The sequence below is a fragment of the Channa argus genome, chromosome 17 (assembly GCF_033026475.1).
Source record: "Channa argus isolate prfri chromosome 17, Channa argus male v1.0, whole genome shotgun sequence".
Classification (NCBI taxonomy): Eukaryota; Metazoa; Chordata; class Actinopteri; order Anabantiformes; family Channidae; genus Channa; species Channa argus.
Window position 1 is genome coordinate 927,501 of NC_090213.1, and position 8,427 is coordinate 935,927.

The 8,427-nt window shown below is 41.4% G+C and overlaps 1 protein-coding gene across 3 annotated transcripts in view; it reads right to left on the reverse strand.

Annotated features, from left to right (window-relative positions):
• Window positions 1-5,908, reverse strand: part of LOC137102914 (uncharacterized) — a 16,711-nt gene extending 10,803 nt beyond the window's left edge. For all 3 annotated transcript variants that reach the window (XM_067482857.1, XM_067482856.1, XM_067482854.1), the window contains exon 1: window positions 1-5,908. This exon is cut by the window's left edge and continues 23 nt beyond it. The gene's annotated coding sequence lies outside the window, so the exon portion shown is untranslated.
• Between the last annotated feature and the right edge of the window lie 2,519 nt (window positions 5,909-8,427).

Consider the following 8,427-nt stretch of genomic DNA (forward strand, 5'->3'; position numbering starts at 1 on the left):
GTAGGAAAAAGAAATAGAAACTCCACAGGTAAGTTCACGGGGATGTAGGAGAAACGATCTGGCAGCGAGTGGTGGGGGAAGCTGGGTATAAATACAAGGAAGCACAGGTGAAAGCAATCAGGGTTAATAGGAAACAAGAAGCTGAAGAAACTAACTGGGAAGTGGAGCAGAGGGTTAACAAAATAAAAGCCAGGAGCAGGAAGTAAAGTGAACAAAACTAGAGTCCAAAAACTGGGACTGTGACACGGACAAATGTAGGTAACGAGCAATATGCTACAAAAGACATTATGAAGACGATCAAATTAACATGCGTCACTTTTCTACTTCAGAGATTCACCAACTGCATCTGTGATAAACTAACAAAAAATGTGAGCATCATGTCCCACGTTTTGACCACATTTCATGACAACTAATTCCAGTAAAGGGACGTCCCTAAAGGCTAAGCAGGTTCTTTAACCCTCAGACCACAAAGACACTCAACTGAGGACACGGTCTGAACTGGACTATGTGATATAAATAAGTGGCTGAAGATTGTATCTCTTGGCTTTGTAAAGTATTATTATGCACATTTCCCCTGATTGAGACTTGGTGGTTTGAAGTCACCATATTCATACTTGCTGAAAAGTCCAGTATCTCTACTGATGCTTATTTATAAATTCCTGAAAAGAAAATTTAACCACTAGCTGATATATTTGAATTTGTGTGTGGTCCTTTACTTCCTGTTATCTGACATGCAAAAAAACAGCATATCAATACAATATCTAAATATGTATTTGCACTAAAGATATTTCTGTTCAGTATAGACACTGTAACAACACTAACAGTTCAATCATGTCTTAACCATCATTTCCTGGTCAGTCTACATTTGTGGACACAACATTTACAGACATCATACCTGTAAAATCTTGACTGTAACAAAATGAACCGTGCAGGTGGAACAGAGGTGCCCAGTTTTGGACATGTATTAGATTAATTAATTAATAATTAATGACACATAAGCAACAATATTACTGGAACACAATGGTGAACGCACGATTTACAGATCTCAGGTCACATTAGAACGGTGCTTCCTACCGTCAGTAAAATGTGCAGGAGGTCACACTTTGGTGCGCCATCCAGATTTGCGGTAAGCGTATTGCGTCACTTCCTGTTTCTGCACACTCTTGGGTTTCTACCGAAAGACTGTTTACTGATTAATTGTAGCTGTTATTTTTACTTAAATAAGTGATTTCTTCACACAAGAATTAATACTTAGTCGTAACATACGCTTGTATTGCAAAAGCACCTGCTTTTGCAAAACATAGCCAGCTAAAGTTTACAAATTCCACATTTCACTTATATTAGCTTCGCTAGCTTAGCAGTTAAACATTAGCAATGGCTTCTCTGTCTCCCTCTGTTTCTCCTTCTCTCACTTGCTCGGTGTGACTCATGTTCAGTTTTTCCTCTGCCTCCTTTAGTGATAATGGTTTATGTAATAAGTGTAAGGTTTTTGCAGCTTTGGAGGCGAGGCTCACGGAATTGGAAGCACGGCTCCGCACCATGGAAAACAACTCCGCTAGTCAGGCCCCGGTAGCTGGTGCGGGCCGACCTAGCGTAGCCCCTGCTAGCTGTCCCCCGGCAGTTCCCGAGCAGCCGGGAAGCCAGTCCGGCTGGGTGACGGTTCGTAAGAGATCTAATGCTAAACAGACGCCCGAGGTTCACCACCAGTCGGTTCACGTTCCTAACCGATTTTCCCCACTCAGCGACACACCCGCTGAGAAACCAACTCTGGTAATTGGCAGCTCCATAGTCAGAAACGTGAAGTTAGAGACTCCAGCGGCCGTAGTCAAATGTCTTCCTGGGGCCAGAGCGGGCGACGTTGAATCATATTTGAAACTCCTGGCTAAGGATAAACGTAAATACAGTAATATTATTATTCACGTGGGAGTTAATGACGCCCGATTACGTAAATCGGAGGTCACTAAAATGAACGTTGAATCGGTGTGTAACTTTGCCAAAACAATGTCGGACTCCGTAGTTTTCTCTGGTCCCCTGCCAAATCTGACCAGTGACGACATGTACACCCGCATGTCGTCATTCAACCGCTGGCTGTCTAGGTGGTGTCCAGCAAACGATGTGGGCTACATAGACAATTGGAAACGTTTTTGGGGAAAACCTAGGCTGATTAGGAGAGATGGCATCCATCCTACTTTAGATGGTGCAGCTTTCTTATCCAGAAATATGGCTGGTTTTATTAGACAACCAAAAGTATGACAATCCAGAGTTGAGCCTAGGATGCAGAGATCCAGTCCTACACGCCTCTCTGCAGTGTCCTTACAACCGTCACCCCCCCACAACTCCCACATACCTATAGAGACTGTGTCTGTTCCCCGACCTAAATTACATAAAGTAAATATGACAACAAGAGGAGTTAATCATAATAACCTAATAAAAGTTAAGACTACTCCTCTTACAGAACAAAACCCCAAAACTATTAAATGTGGATTATTAAATGTCAGATCTCTCTCTTCTAAATCTCTGTTAGTAAATGACTTAATAAGCGATCATCAATTCGATTTATTTTGTCTCACTGAAACTTGGTTGCAGCAGGAAGAATATGTCAGTCTAAATGAGTCAACCCCCCCAAGTCATATTAATTATCATGTTCCTAGAAGCACAGGCCGAGGTGGAGGAGTTGCAGCAATCTTCCATTGTAGCTTATCAATAAACCCTAGACCTAAACATAGTTATAACTCATTTGAGAGCCTTACTCTTAGCCTTTCACACCCAAACTGGAAAACTCAAAAACCGCTATTATTTGTTATCGTGTACCGTCCTCCAGTCCCTTATTCAGAGTTTTTGATTGAATTTTCTGATTTTCTAGCTGATTTAGTGCTTAGTACAGATAAAGTCATTATAGTGGGTGACTTTAACATTCATGTAGATGCTGACAGTAACTGTCTGAGCACTGCGTTTAATTCATTATTAGATTCAATTGGTTTTTCCCAAAATGTAAATAAACCCAATCACTGTTTTAGTCACACGTTAGACCTTGTCCTTACGTATGGAATTGAAGCGGATAATTTAACAATATTTCCTCACAACTCTCTTCTGTCTGACCATTTTTTAATAACATTTGAATTTACAATAACGGACTATATAGCAGTTAGGGAAAAATTCCACTATAGCAGATGCTTAAGTGAAAAAGCTGTCAACAAATTTAAAGAAATTATTTCTTCATCATTTGCTTCACCATATGTTAATACAATGGGAAGTAGTCTCCTTAATGTTACTCCTGCACAAGTAGATTATCTTGTTGACAATTCTGCAGCCTCACTACGTACAATACTCGATAGTGTTGCCCCTCTAAAAAAGAAGGCAGTAAATCAGCAGAGGCGATCTCCATGGTATAGTTCACAAACACGCAACTTAAAACAGGAAACACGAAAGTTAGAAAGGAAGTGGCGTTCCAGAAAGTTAGAAGAATCTCATTTAGCCTGGAAAAATAGTTTAAAAACGTACAAAAAAGCTCTCAGTGATGCCAGAACAGCATATTATTCATCATTAATAGAAGAAAACAAGAACAACCCCCGGTTTCTGTTCAGCACTGTAGCCAGGCTGACTAAGAGCCATAGTTCTGTTGAGCCTAGTTTTCCCTTAACTTTGAGCAGCAATGACTTCATGACCTTCTTTATGAATAAAATTGTAGCTATTAGAGAAAGTATTCACCAGATCCTCCCCCCAAAAATTACAGATAGATCTTCATGTACAGCAGTGCTAGAATCATCAATAAGGCCCCACTCCCTGTTAGACTGCTTTTTACCCATAGATCTCTCTGAGTTAACTTCAATTGTTACCTCATCTAAACCAACAACCTGTCTGTAGACCCTATTCCAACTAAGCTGCTCAAGGAAGCTTTACCCTTAATAGATACGTTCATATTAGATATCATCAATCTATCTTTAGAAACAGGCTATGTACCACAGGCCTATAAGGTAGCTGTAATTAAACCATTACTTAAAAAACCCTGTCTTGACCCAGGTGTTTTAGCCAATTACAGACCAATATCTAATCTCCCCTTTATTTCTAAAATAATTGAAAAAGTAGTCGCAAAACAATTATGTGATCACCTTCATAGGAATAATTTGTATGAAGAGTTTCAGTCAGGATTTAGAGTTCATCATAGTACAGAAACAGCACTGGTAAAAGTCACCAACGATCTTCTCATGGCCTCAGATAATGGACTCATCTCTATACTTGTTCTGTTAGATCTTAGTGCCGCATTTGATACCATTGATCATAACATTTTATTACAGAGACTGGAACATGAAATTGGAATTACAGGAACTGCACTAGGTTGGTTTAAATCCTATCTGTCTGATAGATTTCAATTTGTTCATGTTAATGATGAATCCTCCATGCACACAAAGGTTAGCTATGGAGTTCCACAAGGCTCTGTGTTAGGACCAATACTTTTTACTTTATATATGTCTCCTTTAGGCAACATTATTAGAAAACACTCCATAAATTTCCACTGTTATGCTGATGATACCCAGCTATATTTATCTATGGAACCAGATGAAAATAATCAGTTAATAAAGCTTCAAGCATGCCTACAAGACATAAAGGCCTGGATGTCCCACAATTTTTTACTTTTAAACTCAGACAAAACTGAAGTCATAGTATTTGGGCCCAAAAATATCAGAGATATGATGTCCAACCATATTGTTACCCTAGATGGCATAAGTCTGGCCTCCAGTACTACTGCAAGGAACCTTGGAGTTATTTTTGATCAGGATCTGTCCTTTAAGTCACATATAAAACAAATCTCTAGAACAGCCTTCTTCCACCTACGGAACATTGCCAAAATTAGGAGCATACTGTCTCAAAGTGATGCAGAAAAACTGGTCCATGCATTTGTTACTTCTAGGTTGGACTACTGTAATTCCCTACTTTCAGGATGCCCCAGTAACTCCCTAAAGAGCCTGCAATTAATCCAAAATGCTGCAGCAAGAGTGCTGACTGGAACTAGCAAGAGAGATCATATTTCACCTTCACTAGCTTCTCTCCATTGGCTTCCCATTAAATTTAGAATAGAAATTAAAACCCTGCTTCTTACATATAAAGCTCTGAATGGTCAGGCTCCATCATATATAGAAGACCTCATAGCACCATATCATCCCAGTAGACCACTTCGCTCTCAGAATGCAGGCCTACTTGTGGTTCCCAGAATTTCCAAAAGTAGAATGGGAGGTAGAGCCTTTAGCTATCAAGCTCCTCTCTTGTGGAACCAGCTCCCAGTTCAGATTCGGGAAGCAGACACCCTCTCTACTTTTAAGTCTAAGCTTAAAACCTTCCTCTTTAATAAAGCATATAGTTAGTTATAGTTATGCTGCCATAGGCTTAGACTGCTGGGGGACCCACCCCCCAATGCACTGAGCTCCTTTCCTCCTCTTGACCATCTCTCCTCTCCTCTCACCCCGCAATTCTCACCACTGTATGTCATTAACTCTGTGTGTTCTCTCCCGTAGTTGTCTTTGTCCTCCTCTGTCCCCCTCTCTCTGTCCCTTTCTGCAGGTGTCCCCCCGGCTTTGAAGCTGTGTGTCTTCCAGCGTGCAGCTACTGGTCCTACCAATCTGCCAGATGTTTTGTTGTTGCTTTTGTTGCTCTGTTCTTTTCTCTCTCCCCTTTCCACTCACCCCAACCGTTCGAGGCAGATGGCCGTCCACCCTGAGCCTGGTTCTGCTGGAGGTTTCTTCCGTTAAAGGGAGTTTTTCCTCTCCACTGTTGCCTATGGCTTGCTCCAGGGGGAATTGTTGGGTTCTCTTTATATATCTTTATAATCTTGACTTTATTCTGTAAAGTGCCCTGAGATGACTTTGTTGTGAATTGGCGCTATATAAATAAAGTTGAATTGAAAGTTGAATTGAATTGACCTACAAAGCTCAATACGTGTTTGCTACAGTTCCCTTTATTTGATGATTGACAGTGAAGAAAATAAGATGTTGATGTCACACAGTGTTAACTGAAGGGGACACGGACACAATCATTTGCTTTGCCGTTCTGTTGGTGACTTTGAGTGTTGCCACAGTAGGTCACAGCTGCCGCCATGTCAGACCAGTAGAGGACTGGCAGCTTGGGAATTAGCAGATCTTGAGGCCACTAGAAAAACGTAATCATCAGTATTAATTTTTTCTAATTACCATTGCAATCTGATTCGTCCAGGTAGGGCCCTTCTATTACCCTTTATCTCTTCCCATCTCCACCACATTGGAAGGATTTAATCAACCTTTTAGCAAAATGTAACCACTGCAGCAGGCAACGGGAAACAGACCACACTGACCTCAAGATGGCGCTGTGCCCCCAACAGGTAACATGGTGTGATGTCATTTCACATTCACTGTATTCAGGTAGGAAATGAGGTGACAGAGGGGGGTGTGATCTAAAACAAAGGTCCCCAGGTGGAGTTAACACTGCAGCTCAGCTTTTCAGCCTCCTACCACTGGATTTTCCACCAGCGCACATCACTGCACCACACTGCCAGAAAACTCAACATCTACATTGTCCTCTGAGTCCACTGTGAAAGAAAAGGAGGTTTTAAGACAGGAGGAGATGAATCATTACATTGTGTGGTCATATTGAGAGAAAACAACATCTGATGAATTTATTCCCAGTTGTTTTACACTATTAATATGGCTCAGTTTTTATGTGTGTTTAGAAGTCGCATGCTTCTCCAAACACTTATATCCGTGGGCTTCCTTTTATACTCTTATTCAAAATATAGAACACCTGCTTACACTTCAACGTAGAAACCCATTTTATTACAAACATCACTAGCCGAACCATTTCTGTGCAGAAGAGACATCTTCGGTAAAAACCTTTCAAATGACTGGAGAAGATGGTGGACAGCAAAAAAACGCTTCACAGACAAACCTGCATGTGCTGCCTACACAGTCATACACCTGGTCTCACTAAAGCCTTTCATCCTTGCTGGTCTTTTATCACACAACACACCTGACACTTTTCTCCACCTGTTCCAACCTGCCTGCACTCGCCTCTTCACCTCTTTTCCAAACTTTCCGTGGCTCTGAATTGTTGACCCTAAGTACTTAAAGTCCTGGACCTTCTTCACCTCTGCTCCCTGTAACCTCACTGTTCCACCTGGGTCCCTCTCATTCACACACATGTATTCTGTCTTACTGCGGCTAAGCTTCATTCCTCTGTTTTCCAGACTAGACCTCCACCTCTCTAGATTTTCCTCCACCTGCTCCCTGCTCTCACTACAAATCACAATGTCATCTGCAAACATCATAGTCCATGGAGATTCCTGTCTAACCTCATCTGTCAGCCTGTCCATCACCAGAGCAAACAAGAAGGGGCTCAGAGCTGATCCTTGATGCAGACCCACCTCCACCTTGAACTCCTCTGTCACACCTACAACACCTCACCACTGTCTTACAGCTCTCATTGAGTTTTCTGCATATCCACAATCCACAGCAGGACTTTATTCCCCAAACCAAAACTAGTCCAGTCTTTACTGCTGATCTGTGTTTTACAGACCAGCTCCATTCAAGTTCAAGGAACCTGATTCAATCCACATTTAGCGATTCAACAGCCAAATAAGTCAATTATCAGCGCTGGCAGAGCACCACCCTGTTTGGTCTCTGCTTCAAATCCTCCCATACTTTAGATGATCCTGCTTGAGTTTTTTTCCCTCTCACTCATCAGTGGACTCACCAGACCCAGTTCTCTTACTTCCTATGTGCTGTAACGCAACAACGGTATGAATCATGTGGGAGTGAATTTACTTCAATACAACAATTTACGTACATCAATACGTCATAAATTGTCCTATTTCACGCATTTAAACTTTTGTATACGATTAATGTTGATGCATCTTTTCACCCACAGGTTGGAGACACCAACACTATTACTATGATTTGTTGTGCAGAAGAATTGTGAAAAATAAAATGATGTTTACAGGCTGCATCCAGTTAGTTGCTCCTCAACACAAAAGTCTAATGAGCCAATCACAGGCCAGCAACTCAATTCATTAATGCTAAAGTTCAAAGTGAGGATCAAAACTGATTGAAGTGACTTTGAATGTCACACAGTGGTTGGTGCTGGACAGAGTATTTCAGAAAGTGTTGATTCAGGGGGATTTTCACACACAACCCTCTCTAGAGTTCACAGAGAACGAGTGTCCCATGAGCAGCAGTTCTCTGGTGCTGATGGATGGATGGATGGATCACAGGTTAAGGTGAAGGTTTTTTAAATATAGGCATTAAGAAAACCAAATCCAACCCCAGTTAAAATGACCTTTATGCATGAGGCTGGAACATTAAGCAGGAGTTCTTATTAGTTTGAGTCAAAATCATAACACACAGCATCAGCAATGCAGAATGAGGACGTGTGGTCACCTGAGTAGAAGGTCAGACACAAGTGGCA